This window comes from Condylostylus longicornis, unplaced genomic scaffold, assembly GCF_029603195.1.
Source record: "Condylostylus longicornis isolate FDR11 unplaced genomic scaffold, ASM2960319v2 ptg000077l, whole genome shotgun sequence".
Lineage (NCBI taxonomy): Eukaryota > Metazoa > Arthropoda > Insecta > Diptera > Dolichopodidae > Condylostylus > Condylostylus longicornis.
The window spans coordinates 5,989,462-6,008,287 of NW_026578045.1; the positions used below are offsets into that span (position 1 = coordinate 5,989,462).

At 24.7% G+C, this 18,826-nt stretch overlaps 1 protein-coding gene across 2 annotated transcripts in view; it reads left to right on the forward strand.

The window, feature by feature from the left end:
• Positions 1–18,826, forward strand: part of LOC129612859 (homeobox protein araucan-like) — a 235,899-nt gene that overhangs the window by 183,649 nt on the left and 33,424 nt on the right. The window lies entirely within an intron of this gene.

The following is an 18,826-nucleotide window of genomic DNA, read 5'->3' on the forward strand; positions in this document are numbered from 1 at the left end:
AATTCCCTTATATAATATTGTATTATTGCATATAACTTTAAAAACTTATTCAACTTACATTATCTTAGATCCTTTACTAAATTATATACAGGAACGGGAATTGTTAACGTTCTTGTTATACTTTATTTCATTTACTTTAAAATTTTATTCATGTATTACGAGTACAGACCAACAATCATGTCCTTCTTTAAATCTCTATGGTATTTATTATATAACAGAAAAGTAGCTATAGAGAAACAAAAGAGAAATAAATAAACAAAATGAAAGCAAGTATAAACAATTCAACTTTTTCTAATATTAAATTTTTCCCAATGGATACCACTTATTAAGTTCCGTGTTTATGTATATAAAAAAAATAACAAATACATATAGGTAGGGACACACAAGAAACAAGAGTCAAAATAATAAAATCAAAATCAAGACGGGATTGTACCAAGTTTTTCAATTTTAAGCGAGTAAATGGAAGCGTTGTATGCATAAGAATTTTCTTACACGTAAATTTTATTTTTTTTTGGGAAATTTTGCAATTTCTATTGAGATTTTATTTAAAATCTTTGAATTAAGTAATAAAAATTTCCTTCAATCATTTAAAATATTTCTGAAATTTTCGCTTACATAATTAGGTAAATATTCTGTATAAAATTCCTTAAGGTATAATTATTAAGTCCTTGAAAATTATTATTCTCTGACTCCATCTGATTTTTCCATTTTCAAATCAATTCTGTTTTCACAATAATATTTAAAACGAAAAACTCTTTCTATTTCCCTTCAATTAATATTACAGAAACCATTAAATAAAATTGTGGCACGTATTTCATCACTTTGAAATTGTTTGAGATTTTATTCATAACGCACACTCTCTTTCACCCACATATCTCTTCAGGAAAAGTTCATTCTTTAAAGCAGAGAATAACAAAAAATTGAAAAAGAAAATTTCATTTTTTCCATAAAATATTCTAAAAGCATTTAAAGGATATTTAAAATCCTTTTACTCCTTCAAAGTCTAATCAAATTTTTTTTTTTTGCTATTTTATTTTCACAAGTGCACATAAGAATAGAAAAGAGCACTAAGTGTATAAGAAGAAATAAAAATCCACAACACGTTTTATACTTAAATCGTGTGCAAGATTTCTATACTTAAGAAATTATAATACACTTTTTTTTATATTATATGAAAATTTTAAGGAATATTAAAGAATACAGTACAACCACATTTATAGTAACAAGAAATTTTAAGAGAAGAAATTTCGAAAACGCAAGTTTTTCCAGTGAATTGAATCTACTGTATTTTCTGGTTAGGATCTTGACTAAAATTGCTTGAAATTCAAGGTTCGGTTGGATTTTCGCATTCATAAAAACATTCATAGAGATAAAGCGATTAACATATTACAAGGCACTTGAGCAAGAGTCATTTGACTCATACTAAATCTAATCGATTCCGTTACGAGAGAATTTTTAAGTGTTAACATACAACTAGTGATTGAAATAAGCTTTCTAATAAGAAATGTGCTCTCTGCTGTAATTTCAAAATATCTGGTTTGAAAAAAATCAATACACTCAGAAAAAAAAATCATTATCCTGTCGCTACCTAACATAATATACAGTATAATAATTTTGTTCACACACTGTAATACAGAAGAGAAGTCAAGTTAATGGTATTGTTACCGCAATTGATTCAATGAATGCGAAACCAAAATATTTTTATTTAAAATCAAAGAATAAATATTTTTAAATTTAAAAATATTTTCTCAAACCATATTTGTATGAATGTGTGCGTAAGAAAATATTAAAATAATTTTCAGAAAAATTCTATATTATTGTACTATTCAAGGATATTTCATTTTATTTATTCTATAAAAGCTGCACACACATCATGATAAACGTATCAAAATATCAATATATTTGTGTGTCTATGTGTGTATGGTCTGTATGCGAGAAACAATAATGTACAATAGATTGATATGCTTGGTTTTTGTTTTGAGTATATGTAAAAATAAATATGTTATTAGAGTCTTAACTTCAAATATACTTGAAAATACAGACGCTACCATAATTTTCAAGAAAAATTTAAATAAATAAAAATGGGGAATATGGATTACAACTAGTGTGGAATAAAGTTACAAAAATAAGGATATCAAAATTGTTTATACAACAAAATGTTTTGTTTGTTTTATCTAAGATTTAAAGGTAACAAAATATTCAAACCTTAACAAAATAACAAAGAGTTATTTTGTTACGTTCTGAATTTTTAAAAAAATATTGGCAAATTTAAGTTGTAAGAAGCGTTTTTCTACACAAAAACGTGAATGTAGTATAAGAATTAAAAGTAATAATAAAGATGCGTTTAGAATTTATATTGTAAAATCTATTCAGATTCATTGCGTACAGAACTTTTAGAAATAGATTTTTATGAAAAACCTAACATTATCGGACAAATTTTTATTTTCATTTTCTTTTACTTCCTAATTTATCTTCTATTAAAATTATGGAAATTTTACAATAATTTTAAACGATAAAAATATAAGCAACGGTAAGCTCCTAAATGTATGCAATAAGAAAATTAATAATGCTCTTAGGAATGCTTCTCGGTTTTAAATTGCTACAGAAATAACATAGTATCTTACATGCCTCTTATACGAATTTATTTATTTCAAACTAGGAAATTTTCTCCTTTTTAATTTGAGAATGGCGGGAAATGTTCTTTACATTTTTAAAATTTTCTTATTGTAGTGTTCCAAAAAAAAAAAAAAAAATTATTCTCATTCCGCGTCTGCCATTTTATCCTGATATAATTTTGTATAACTTGACAAAATAATATCACGTATTTGAGAATAAACTTAATCAATTTAATTCTATATACTTGTATAAAACATTTATACGTGAAATAAATGTGATCGTATAGCACAAATTCACATATTATATAATATTATTTAGGTATACCTATTCAGACTTACATGTCTGTGCGGGAATGTAATTTAACTAACTCCCTTTTGTATGTTTTACCTTAAGTGTCTTTAAGTGAAATTAAAAAAAAAATTCCTGAATTTTAAAATAGAATTCTCTTCTTTTTTTTCCAACTTCTTGTCTCCGTATAGTTGTTCTATTTTTTCCATTTAGTAATGAAAATTAATCGGATAATTATATAGGAAGAAATGGTTTTAGTAAAATGGGTGTTTCATGTAGGCGCGATATTGGAATAAAATTAGGAAAAAATTCAATTCAATTTACAAGATTTTTGTTTTTGTTCCTATGCTTTCATTTTAATTAAATTGGAATTTTTTTTGATTGAATGAAAGATTTTTTTTTTTCTTTAAGAATTTTAAGAATCTTGATTTATTTTTATTGTAGGTTTATTTAAAAAAACGTGAAATAATTTTCGTTTTTCTATATAAAGCAAATTTAATTCAATTTATAGAAGTTAAGAGTTTGTGTGTATTTGAAGGTTGAGATTTAATAATAGGTTTAAATAAAATATTTGAAAGAGAAGAATTTACGATTTCATATCTTCTGACAATTTTTTTTTTTATCCTTATATTTTTAAAAGATTTGTTAAAGAATTTTATTATGGGTTCTGAATAAATTAATACTGTGGTATTGTGATTAAGATACATGACTTTAGTTAACAAGATTATTAGTAATATTTAAATTAAATGTAGGTTATCATATTCTACATCGGTTTTATTAAACTTATAACACTAAGAGATTTTCTAAGAATAGTGGAATTATTTTTTTTGGAAAAACAAAATTTTAAGGTCAAAAATTTATGCGAATATCCAATAATATTTGTAAAATTAAAAAATAGGTTTTCAAAACAAATGAATATGAGCATCAATTCTACAAAATCAGTTGGTAATGATATTATAGAATTCTTCGAATTAAATTGGCTTAAAATCTTCAATATTATGTACTCGAAAATTTTTCCTAATTCCGACTACAGAGGCTTCGCCTTACGTTTTGTAGAAACATAAAATTGACAATGCTGGTGAAATTTATATGATTGGATTATAAGATTGTTATGTTTCAGAAATGGTGTTATTCTGTATGTCATACGAGATATTCATAAATATTTTTAAAAATTATGATCATAAAATTATAATTAGTAATTTTTTACTTGAAATTTAATTAGAAAACACTTATTTTTTTTAAAGAAAAATTTTAAAATTAATAAGTAAAAAATTGCATACATTTAGGGGCTTGATATTACTTATAAAAATAGATTATAATTTGCCTTTGCTCTTATAGCTTTAATACCTGTAAACAACTGAATTAAACTAATACATTAAAATTCTTTGTTTTTTTTTCCTTTTAACAAATTGCTTTTTACAATATTGTACAAATGTAAAATAATATATTAGAAAAAATATTGTTAACAAACTAGTCAATTATTAAATATTTTTTTAATCTATATAGCTACATATACATTTTATAACATTATGTTATACAAGGTTTTTTTTTTTTGTTATCATAAAAATAATCTCAGAATAAAATCAACTTACAAGTGAAATTCTTAAATTTTTTATTTTTTATATAAAAAATAAATAAATCTCATTTGTATAGTGACATGAAAAGGAAAAGCATATATAAACAAATCAATAAAAAAATTAGACATTTATACATACATACTTACATTTTTTTTTATTTTAATTAAGTATCATTGCTTTTAATTACAAAAAGTCACGATAGTCTCTTTCTTCTTTAATTGTATTCTATAATTGAAAAGGTGTTTCAATTTGGAATTAGTTAAAACAGCTACAGTGATAATTTTTATATGAAAGGAAATTAGCCATATAAAATTGCACTAAATAGCTTGAATATTATTTGAAACATTCAATAAATTATGGTGGTGATACACATTTTTTGGAGTAATAAGTTCGTTTTTTAATTATATTGCAAAATACCAACATAAAAAGCATCGAAAACTAAAAATAAATTTGACTTAAGTCATAAGTTTCAAATTATTCACAATATAACGTATGTGTACATTAATGAACCAAGAAAAATTTTGCGTATTTTAAGGCAGATCATCATTAATTCACAAATATAATTATACCAAATATACCCTGACATCGGAATTTTTATAATACTATATTAATACAGAATTCAGCAATTGACATTTATAAGCTGAATTCTACATTAATACAATATTGTTACAATTCTGATTTCATGGTAGCTCGAGCTCATTATTCTGTATTATGTGTTTTTTTTGTCTCTTATTCAGCTAAACAAAATTTACCTCAATAGAAATTCCAATATTTCTGAAATTTGAAAACTCTTCATTTTACTGATTTATGATAAATAGCGTAGAATTTAACACAAAGGTGTTGTTAAACGTTGATTTACAGAATATAGGAAAATATGATGACAGACAAAAGAAATTTATGTAAGACAGCATTGTAAAAATTTAATAGATTATAGGGAATTAAAAGCAAATCTTATATTTGGATGCGCGACTAGAATTCATTTAAACAATTATTGCAAAATTATTGCGAATTTATGTGATTATTAGAAGAATTGTATTGAAAATTATTATTTTCAAAATTCTTCAGTAAATTTCCGCCAATTAGAGCCTTCTATAATTTGATAACAATTTCTCTTTAAAATTTACCTTATTTTTATAGTTTTAACCCTATTTTTTGAATCCGCGTCATATATTCAAAATCTTTTGGTCTTAAATTTCTTTTTGATATTTACAACGAGCTGAATTGTTAAAGTCCGACCAATATCATTTATATACTGAAGAAATTGACACACTCTTTTAGTCTTTATTTTATGCCAATAATTGATTTTAATTTTTTCCAATTACATTTTATAGACATAGATGTTGTTATTATTATTATACAAATATTTATATGTAATTATTATTAAATTATTAATATTAGTTACCTATAATTTCCAACCTTAATTACATGTGTTTATCTATGTATAATTATTTTTTTTTTCAAAATTTTATTGTCCTCTTGTCTCATATAATAAAGTTAATAAAAAATTGTTTTTACAATTATTTTAATTTTTTCTTTATTATTTAAGCGAAAAACAACAATAAGATTTTACTAATAAAAAATGATTGTAAAATTAAAATAATAATTAGTTTAACTAGTAATTATTTTCAAAAAATTATTGTTTAAGAACATTGTTCGTGTTCATGTGTGTTAAGAATAAAAAAATATAATATTAATGTAAAAGTATACAAATGGAAATCATAGGTATAAATATAAAAACAAATTCTAATCAATGTTATGGCTTGTAAAGTAGCACATTTACCTTGAAAAAGTAAAAATTCTTAAATAATTTTTATTAATGAACCAAAATTATTGCATATTTTTCGGGGAAACTAATACTAAAGAGTTAAGATGAATTATTTTGTTTTCTGATTACAAGAGCTTTACGTAATTCTGATTACATGAGTGCGTAATAGTAACATTTGTAGGGTTATGGGTGTCTGTGTGTAAATATTGAGGTCTATCAACTTATAATTAGGACAGAAAGATTAAAGCATACGAGAACTTTCAATTTAGTTAAAAATGTTAACGAGAACTCTCAATTTAGTTAAAAAAAACCGCGATAGAGCAACACTAATGGTTTGTTTTTGGAGTTTATGTAAATCCAGGTGTATTGTAGGTTAGGTTAAAGTCCACTACTTTTGATATGTTCTGGCGGTAATTTCGATACGCCTGTTTTTGTCTTTCGACTATTTTTTTTTAAAAAATTTTATGAAATTTTTGAAAAGCTTACATTTTCAGAACAACAAAAAGCTGAACATTTAAATTTTGTTAATATTTTTACAGAATAACTTGGCTAGGAAAAAAATTTATTCTGATAGAGTGAACAATTTTGCGAATTTGTAAAAACTGGGAAAAATTATGGTCTTCCACAACTTATAAATCATAATTTTTCTGCATTTACCAGAAATTTCTCAAGAAATGCACGACCGAACAAACAGACAGGTTGAGTGAAATTAAAAAGAACATTTTTTCCATGTTTTAAAGGAAACGTGCTTAAAAATGTATTAAAAATAATGGAAAATAATAATTGAAAACGTCAGTTAAATAATATAATCGACAGCAGAATTAAGAAAAAAGAAAAAAACAAATTGCACTTTCAAATATTTACACAGAAAAAAAAAAATAAAAAATATAATTTCATATACCTATTTTCCCTATATTAAAATCACATACATACAAACTATAGATTATCACAATATCTATAATGTATGTATGTACATTATGTTTGACAATATTTTTGTAAATTAAAATGCATGTAATGAAAATATAGAATTATTATCAGATCAAAAAATAAAAACGAAATGCAAAAAAAATGGGGAGGAGAAAAATGTGAAACCAACAAAATGAAATTCATGTTCACGCGAGGATTCCATTTAAGAAATACCTACCACAAAACTATAATTTTAAATTATATAACATATAAAGAATAATTGACATTATGTAGTTTTAGATGTGGTAAACAATAGTATTTTTAATAATAAATTACCATGGCAATAACAATGACAATATTATTGTGATAACGTATTCAGTTCTCTTTTTCATTATTTACTCTCTAATAAAGTATAATGTTCCTTGTTAAATAGAGATCAGTGATTTTCATTGAGAATTAAATTATATTAAAAAAAATTGTTCTATAAGGAACTTGAACTTTTGTATATTTGAATTTTAATTAAATTAGAAGAGATTCTTTTAATAATAATTGTAAGACTCATGAGGCTCTCATAAAAAAAATGTGAATTATATATGATTGATTGAATAGTATAGCGATTAAATTATTCAAAAAGCATCTTATATATAGCTGAACATTTTCTAGAGTAATCCCAAAATACTTAAATTTCTCGTTATGATACTGCCGGATCCACAAAATCTCCTGACTTCACGAGAACCAATCCTAGCATTTTAGAAACCAGTTAAGGCCCCTAGTATTTACATTCTCTAGATCAGTGGTCTGTAATTAGAAAAATGACCCAAGAAATCTCAGCCTCCTCCTGTCAATGCCCGACATAAGCAAAGAAAATGGGCCACCGTCTCTTCCTCCTCCTTCTCCTTGTCACAGTAGCTCCTGCATAGATCGTTCGCAGGGTGGCTCATTCTCAGGTGTGTTCACCAATAAGACAATGATCCGTTATGACCCCTATCAAAGCTTAAATGTTTCTTCGCCGGAGAGACATCAGATCCCTTAACGTGGTTCCGCTAACTTATCATTGGTTGACTTATATATAGCTTATATAGTTACGTAACAGTAATCTGTATGTACTTAGAAGCAAAAGATCCCATGGGTCGTACCCGGAGTAAGAGACCCATTCCTCGTGAGCTCATTAGCCCTTCAGTTTCTTTGAATTCCTCTGTGTAATTAAGATTTAAATCACAATAATTCAATTCTAAGACTGCATAAAATATAATATTTTTTTAATGAATATAACACCATAATATTTCGTGTTATTATAAAACCAAAAATTTCGGTCTTTAATTTTCCATGTAGAAAGAGTGCAGCTTTGAACTCAATTTACTTAAAACTATAAATTTAGAGATGTTGTTGTATTATTTTCAGGGTGTGAAAAGTTTTTTATGAAAGCTAAAATTCGAATTCTTCACAATACATACGGGGTTCAAATGACTAATATACAAGAGAAGCTTTCCGATAAATTAAATTTATTCATTTTATAATTTTCAGGTAAATTACCTGCTGATTTTTTTTTAAATGTCATGATTTTTTAACACACTTTAATTTTCAAATATTTTTCCATTTCTTTGACTAAAATTTGTATTTATTTATTTTGTTGTTGTTTTTATTCATTCGGCTCGTAATTTTCATATTAATTTAAAAAATTTCAAAAAAGAAATTCTTTCGTTTTAAAATATTCAAATGAAAATTAAATAAAAAGCAAAAATTTTCAAAGAGTATAGAAGAAGATCATGGATTTTTTAAAGTTAAAAGATTTCCTACATAAGCATTGCATGTAGTGTGTTTGTGTTATGCCCTAGAGACAGAGTGTGAATTATGATTTATGGAAGATGAAAAGAAAGGCAATTATCTTGGATAAGTTTTTCTTCTTCTTTGCTGTTTTTTTTTTTTGTTCGGTTTTTGTTGACTTATTTTGGAAATTTTTCTTTAAAGTTTTAATTTATTTTTGTTAAAAAATAAAAACAGTAAGATTGAATATTTTTTAGAAAGTAGGTCATATTTTTGTAACAACTTAGAAATGAAGGAGTGTATGGGTTTATGTGGTTTAAATAAATCATATTTTTTTGTTTTTGTTGGTAACCTAGAAAATTTTCTGAAAATTAAATTGAAAACGGGTTTCTTTTTTGTTTTCTTGTTTGTTCTGGTAAAATTCTATTAAGAATACGGAAATTTTTATGAGTTGCTGCGATTGCATATATAGAATAAATTGTAACAGCCTATTTATTTAATTTGTTAATTTAAAACTTTAAAAAAAAATTGTATTTGAGTGTGAATTTTTGGTTCTCTACTAAGTTGAAGCAGTATCAATTATACAGGGTGTCTCGTAACAAAGTGCACTGCTATATGAAATTGTATTGGCCCTCATGAGTAGACAAAACTTTCGTATGGAGACCATGCTCATAGCTAAACAGGTTCGGAGCTACAGTGGTTTAAAGTCAATTTTGACTGATTTTTTTGTATTTTGAAATTTTAAGTATAACTCCGCGACTGTGTAAGACAGGCGCATTAACAAATATGAAATCGAAACCTGAGAGTAAGGGATTTCTTATGATTTATCTACATTAATCTGTTATAATCTGTTCAGATTAGGTTAGATCTGTTAGAAGTTCGAAAAAGTTGAAATTTTAACTTTTTATTTTTAAAAAACGTTAATTTTCTAGGTGACACAACATAGGAGTATCTTCTCCAATTTTAGCATAGGTGGCAACCTTGACAACTGAGCTTCTGACATTTGGTGTATGAGTCATCACGCTACCTGATCTGGTTTAGGCGTTATTGAGAAAAATATGCTACTAAAAATGTTATTTTATACAAAATTTTTCAATGAAAATGTAATTTTATACAAAACCGTTCAAAATGGTGTCTGTGTTCTGTTATGCAAATGTTGTAGTCATTTGAGTACAATGAGTTTTTGAATGGTCTAATTTTCATTAATTTTTCTGTTAAATGAACGTGAATCAAAAAATTATTTGACAAAAACAAGTAAAATGGGCACAGATTTTCAGGAGAACGGATGTCATGGATTAATTTAAAATTTAATTTTAATTAACAGGCCTGTAATCAAAATGTAACACTATAATAAATTTTTTTTTTTGTTTTTGGAGAGAATTAAATAAATTTTCCCAATTATTTGATTACAAAAAAAGAGAAACGTAATCAAATTTAAAAATTGATTTTCATTTTATTAGAAAACACATACAGAGCATATACATACCTAGCATTATAATTAATATTACACTTACATGTATACACAGCTACGTCACTTTTTCCCAATTTTTTTATTGGAATTGCGAAAATAAACAAATTCAATTCAATTTATTCTCTGCTTGATCCCTTCCTATATTATAGAATTTTATTTTTCTATACTCCTTTTCGGTGTATTTTTTTTGTAATTTAATTTTCATCCAACCTCCCAAAAAAAAAAAAAAAAAATGTTTTTTTTTTTTTTTATATACGAATTTTACACTTAAAATCTATATAGCCACACAGAAGAGAATCACAAAATAGGGAGAACAAAAAAAAATTATTTAAAGCAATTTTCCGGTGAAAAATTTACGATTTTCCTGTACTGCTGCATTCGTCTACGTATATATATATATAGATGTTGGTCATATATCCAAACACATACGTTTTTAACGATTTTGCAAAAATTCGAAATAAATTTTTTTTCTCTTCTTATTTCTTCTATAACAACCTATACTCTACATTATAGGTATTATAGAACATTATCATATTTTGTAGATATATACTATGTGAACATATGTGCACAATTGCAATACCTACATGCATATATAATGTACAGCATTTACGTAATTGTGCATTGCGTCTCTACTGTTACATATGGTGTGTGTGTGCATAAGTGTATAATGCATTCTCGTAAATGAAAAATAAATTTTAAATTTTTTTTTTTTGCATTTAGAAACATGTGTGTTTCGGCAGTAAAGAAAAATGAAAAATGCACAATGAGAACATCATCACGATGAAATTTGAGAATTTTTTAATTATAAAGTGCTTTATATTATGCAATATGTATATTATATTCACATACATATAAAATTATGCCTACTATAGAAGACTATGCACATATTGCTACTGCATTTTTCTATAATATAATGAAGATCATTAGAAAAACAGTGATTTTTCACTCATATTCCGTAAAATTTGTTGTTTATTGCTATTTTATTCATAGGAACGTCATTAACTTATATAATATAGAAGATACAGGCATGGTATGTGTAGATTCTGCTTATTACATGTGTAATATAATGGATTCATAAAATCGCACCTTGCAATCGCATTCTTACATTTTGTTATACTTTACATAATGTAAAAATATATTAATATATGTATATATATACCAAAATATTTTATTATAATAGATTATTCAATAAGGAACAGAAAATATATTTGAGCTTTACATAGAATACAGGCTTCTTTGTAAGAATTTTTGAAAAATTATTACAAGATATCGAATCTTTTGTTAATATTAAAAGTTTTCAATTCTTTGACTTAATAGAATAGAAAATAATAATTATCTTACCTTATGATTGCCCTATTCTATGAATGTTTATGATTGTCGTATTAATTTTACGATAATACGATATGTGTTTTAATTTAGTTCTGCGAATACTATATAGTTGACATTTATACCTTAAGAACGTTTTAATTGCATACGTTATAATAATGAAATGATTTACGATTTACTAAATGATTTTGTTGTTTTAAAGGAAAACTTGTTCGAAATTCAAAAAAATTTGAGATTTTTAAATTCGACAAGTATTATACCGTTTAACCTGTTATAACAAAGAATATTTACTAAATTAAATATAAGAATAAATTCACGTGAAATGTCTTGAAATTGTAGGTGATAAAAAAAAATCCAAATTTCAAATCCTAGTAGCTGGCAGTTACCGTAAATATTATGATATTAATATAAATAGTCACATAAATAATAGTTGCCTAATGCTATGTTATTCCTTCATAAACAGAATTCTTACAGAATTTGCATATATTATAAATAATTACAGGGGCATCACATTGAAAATTAGTTCATTATTATAAAAATATCCTCATATATACCTACTTATTCATGATATTTTATATAAAAATATAATGATCAAGGATTTTTAATTTTCAATATTAATATAAGAGTTTATTTACATGCATTATTCAACTACTTGCATCGAAAGTACTAAAATATTATTTTTGTATACCTATACAATTTACATAATACTCGTATGTATAGGTTTACTTATTCGAAGCCAATATTAAGAATTTTTATTGCATAAATTCATGCTTCCAATATAAATCGAATATTCATTTTCATACATAAATTATATTCATTAACATTACTAGTGTTTCTATGCTTGTATATTATATAACCCATTATTCATTAATTCTTAACCTCATCTATTATGTACACATACCTACACGTTACAGATTTCGAAAATATATTCAATGTTAAATTTAATTTTCACTTATAGATTTTATTTCAGTTTAATATTATTGGTGCATATTTAACCAAATATACATATATGTATAGTAGATATTTAAGTAAAAAAAAAAATTGTTATTAAAAAGATGGAATAAATTTTTTGCTTTATTGGCTTGGATGAAATTTCATAGCGTTCATCGTAATGAATTGACTATTTATTTCAATAATAATAAAAAAAAGGTAGAAATAGTAACGCGTTGCTGTAAGTAATTATAATAAATAAATCTAATGAAAATTAAACACTTCTGTTTAATTATTGAAAAAAGATTTTAGGATTTGCATGATTTTTATTAATCGTTTAAAAATATTATCAATATTGTTCATATAAAGTTCAGGGACGAATGCTATACCGAAGTGAATAACAAAAAGAAATTGTGGTGTCAGTAAAGAAGGCGCACAAATTATGTTATTGTGCAAAGATAAGGCTTTCATTCGGACGTATGAACAAACATTTATATTCAAATTTATTAAATCCACAATTTTCTGTTAAAATTGAAATTTAAACAAGTTTGAAATATGAATACAATTTTTAATATTACGCTGTATACTACTGCTCATCTGTATTCAGAAAAAAAAAAATTATTAATTTCCAAAATTTTGTAAATTATGCTCCCGAAATTATGCAATTTTTCACGATATTTTAATATACCACTTCTTCTTGTTAGTGAGTACTGTATATAAAGTGTATTACATACAGTACTCACTAAGAAAATTGTTTTGAAAATTTCGATAATAGCTGGCCATCTAGCTAGGTAATATATTTAAATAAAATATTCAGCCTATAAATATGCAATTTTTTTCATTCACAATCCTTATAATATTAAAGTTGCACGCAATCGTCTAATATTAACTCTTATCGCAAAGAAAAATTTTATTCTAATGAAATTTCATGAAATCTACGGAAAAAAAATAATATAAAAATAATATTAAGCCCCATATAGCTAACATCTAAACACCAATAAATATTTTTTGTTTTATTTAAAATTTGTATATTGAATAATAAAAACATTGCTAATCGATCTATATTTCCTTCTAAATAATCTGCTAATCTTATATTTCCATCTTAATAATTTGTAACAAATTTCGTAAAATAGGAAGATCAACTGCAGTGGCAATATTAGGAAAGCAATACTGGTATTAATTTAACCCTACTATTCGTATTAGCAAATTTTGAGCTCGTTTACTTTGAACGCCTAATTCTATCACCTATAATTTTTAATCACATTTTATAATTAATATTAAATTTAAAATATTAAATTAAAAGTGTGTATTCTTATTATGCCGAGAACTATATTCTTACAAAATAAAATATAAGTCATCTAATAAGGTATATAATGTAAAAATAATTAGACTAGCGTGTAAAATTATATAAAATGCATTATTAATATTATATTTTTTAAATATATTATAATAAAAATAATTTGTAATTGAGTCTTTCTGAATTAAATGAATAACAAAGTTTTAATAACATGTTGGTGCATTGTACTAAATGCTAGCCAACAAACTGTTGGTGTGAAGAGCTTAAGAGATAATCCATGTTTAACAATATTATTTATTTTTGTATTTAAAATTAAAAATTTATTTTATTCTCAATTCAATTTTCATTATCTTTAACTTTAAGGAAATTTTTTATACGCGAAAATTATTATTTTTTTTATTATACAATGTTACAAAAATTTTTGATTATATTAATAAATTAATTTTAATATTAATAAGAAATGAAAATTAAATTTACCGTATACTTAGATATTTTATAATATAATAGATTTAACTAAGCCTAGCGTGAATTACGTACTTGTATATCGTAGATTTGAGTTCTCATTTTCTGTTGCATATAAAATGAATAATTCATAGTTATTTTTTATTTATTTCATTTTTTCTTTTTTCTAAATTAACATTTTCAATTTTATACTCGTTGATTTTATTTCGTATGTAGCACTAGTTTTTATAATCACAATGAAGAGTCTTTAATCTACGGCTTCTTTTATTGCTATAGAAATTCTTCTTTAGTCCATAATATGTAGTTTTGAAGTTAACACGATGAAGTTACATGATAGCTATGATTATAAAAGAGCGTGAAGAACTGATTTCGAAATTGCTGTGCAACAGTAATTTGCTTACAAGCAATATTGATGAAACTATACAGTTAATATGTTGTAGAAAAGAAGCAAAATCTCATTACAGTAGTAATGTAGAAATAGGAAGAGGTACTCTTTACCACCAAAACACCGAACACTAGATCACTAAAAAACTCATTAGTAGTCCTTTACCACACAATACATTTCTTAAATCCAACCGATCTCCTTTGGACCGAAGCCCAATAAGTCCTTTATATTATACGTTAAACAGCTTTTCCAAACATTCTAACTGGACCCATAAATATTTTCCACTCTTTCAAATCAGCAAAATATCTTAGTAAATTTCTCATCTTATTTAGCAAAAAAAAAACACAAGTTAATATTTTAATGTTGGATTAATTTATTAGCAATAAAAATAAACAATTACAGTTCCAATAAAATTCTTCTTATATGCGGGTTTAAAAAAGTTATTGAGAACAATTTTTTGAAAATACTGCATTAGTTAATAATAATTAGAGAATTAAGATTACAGAAGAGTTGAGATTAGGTTTTGAAAATGAAAAAACTAATATAAAAATCAGGTTGAGAACAGAAGTGGTATTGAATTCATTTATAATAATGGTATCAAGTGGTATCATTTATAATAATTAAGAACAATTTAATAGGAACAAAATATTTAGGAACAATTTGGATATAATAAAATATTTAAATATTTGAATACTAGGGAACTGTTTTGAATACTCGGGAACAGTTTTTAAAGGAAAATAATAATTGAGAACAGTTTTCAAACAGATATAATATTTGGGAACAGTTTCCAAACGATTATAATAATGAAAAACTGTCAAAGAAGTACAATTACCCAAGGAAAGAGCATAGGTAAGAATAGTTTGAGAAATAACAGAACAGATGTGAGAGTTGAGAAAAGATAATTTTGCAATAAACAAAGTATATTTTCAAAATTAATTTTAAAATCTTAACCAATTGCGGTCAGTAACACCATGTTTAAACTTTAAAGCTACATATTTTGAAATTTCGAATAAAAAGGACACTTTGCTTTGCTTTTAATATTCACTCCAAATATCATTGAAAACACAATATTGCATACACAAAATTGTGTACATACATACATACACACATTATCACATACATGTACCCATTATATAACATATAAATTTCAAATAATATTCGAATTGTCATCAATTTAATGAAAGTCTTTAAAAAAAAAATATAAAATAAAAAATTTAAAAATAAGGGGAAAAAGAGTAGAAATAAATGAATAAAAACAACGAATCGATAGACAAAAAAAAACATAAGGAAAACAGAAAAACGAAAAAATTAAATTGATTGCAGATTGCACCAGAGATAAAAAAAAATGCTGCAAGTGCAGTTCAAATTAAAAAAAAATGAAATCATTATATGAAAGGCTGAAAAGGATATCGATTATTTTTTCCTTTTTTTTCTTTTTCTATATTTTCCGTTGTCATTTTCTATAAATATTCCTATATAGGCATAGAACTATGTACATGATGCACAATTATATATAAATTTATTATATATTTTTATGTGAGAGCTAAAAATGGTAAACGCATTCCTGTAATACAAAGTGCGATGCGAATTTTCACAATTCATTCAAATATTGTGCGATTTATTTTGACGGCCCATGTCATTGTGTAATATTAGATATACCGTTAAAATCCTTTGAACATAAGATTCGTACATACATTTAGTTTTGTATAAATGAAAATGAGTATGTGTGCCTGATAGCTATACATATTATGTGTGAATTATAAATAATGTATACGATTGAATATGGGTGGTATGCAATGCAATTATAAAGTTATTAACGCGTCGTAATGAATAAAGTGAAAATTGTTTTTAAAAATAAAAAAATAAAAATTTTAAAAAATTGTTTTTCTGAAATGGATGCTTAAATTGATTTAAATATAATGACGTTATGCTTTTCATTTAGGTGTAATTTCTCTTGCTATTGAAATTTTATTGATTTTGAAATTAAAACGTATGAATCTTACCCCTTTATAATGCAATCCTTTTATTAAACACTGCAGGGATCCTCTTTTTTTTGGCTTAGCAGTTTTGAAATACAATTTCAATGATCTGAGAGTTCTAAAATTAGAATTGTATCAGAAATAATTTAATCTTCAAATATAGTACTAAATAAAAGTGGAAGTGAAGTGTAATACCAGTTTTTCAATAGTATTTTCTAAATACCAAAAGCTTATTATTCTAAAATTTCATTAATATTATAAATCATCAAAATATTATTTAGCAAGTAAAGACGTTTCAGTCGATCTCGATCGATTAAATTATACCTTAACAATCTGAGTATAAAAACTTGTTTTTGAAATATTTAGAATAAGCTTTCATGGTTGTATGGCAGTTATTTGAAATACTGTCAAACCGCTCTACAAAAACTACAAGGATATGTGTGATCTATAATTGGAAATATCACTGCCAAATTAAATGAATCTAACTTTATTATTTTTCCGAATATATAAAATAAGCTTTTGGAATTGTATGTCAGTTATCCAGGTGCAAAAGAAACAACTTGAGTGATATTTGCTTTATTAGCTTTTGAGGTAGTGTGCGATCAGACTAACGGATGGAGTGACATATCTCAATCAACGCAGAATTTTACGCTGAGCAAGAAAATTTTCCTTCATAAAGGTGCAGGTTATAAAAGTTTATTAAGTGAAATATCTATATAACCTCGTGAATATTTGTTTTTGGTTTTTCCTTCATCTTTTTAACTAGGTAAGTGACTAGTCTGCCGTAGTATTAATTTTCACATAGATAGATTCCCATAATGAAGATTTACAAAAATCAATAGAATATTTTATAAAATCTAATAATTTGGACATCATCGAAATCATAGAATTTAAATAATTACATTAAAATCTAAAGTTGACTTGGAGTTTTTTGCTCTGAATTTTCCAAATTCAATTAGTAGAATTATTGTGTTTAAATAAATTGCATTTGAGAGTCATACAGCTGAAGAACAAAAATTGCGTAAAAGTTAATATTGAACTCGGTTTAAGTCTTGACGCATTGCGACTCATATAAGAAAATTAATATAGTTTATATTGATTTTTCTGCCCCAAAAATTTAATGTATTTGGATTTAATGAATATGAAAATATTTTCAAAATAAATTCTCGTCTCTTCTGTTATAATTTTTCATACACTTTGAAAATAAATCGATTGGAATTGGTTGAAAAATCAATTAAATTTTAAAATATGCATAAACATAAATAATATAGAGATGAAAGACTTTTAGAATTTGATGGTAGAAATAGAAAAAATAAAAATATAATATTTTTTAATGTTCTTTTATATGCGCCACCCAAGTTGTATGCATAATTAGAACTTAATTTCATTTTCATTTTATAGCACTGATAATCAGCATTTAACTGATTGAGTATAGGAATTTTATAACAAAGGGTTTATTACTAAAAATTATTATTGCTTTCCGTTTTAATTTTATTAATTTACAGTTTCAAAAACCACTTAGAATTTAGTATTAGTTTTATAGTTGAAGATTTATTTCTATAAGTATATTGTGTGGCTATAATACCTCTTTTTTGTTGATTATTTAAAACTATTTATACTTATAACTAACTGAATTTACAAAAATATTGTAAAATAATTGTTGAAATTTTAAAACCACTCACAGAAATCGATAATAAATCTTACTTAACTCTTACTTTTTCACCCAGTTTTCAAATTACATTACAATATTTTGAATTCACAAAATAATTATTTCTAAAAATTATAATTTAAAATAATTTCAAACAATTTCAAATTTCAACTAAATTTCTAAATAAAGCTAGAACGGTTTAATGTGTATCGCAACTAATATTATCTCAGAATTATACTAAATAAATTATATTCTCCGTCTTTTACAATATTAGTATACATACTAAACAAGCTAACAACACAATATGGAAGCAAGCTCTGGAATGAAATCTGCAAAGTAAAAGCAAAATGGGTAGACCTCGTAATATATGGCGTAGAATAATGTTACGAGAATTTGAATTAAGCGAAAAAAC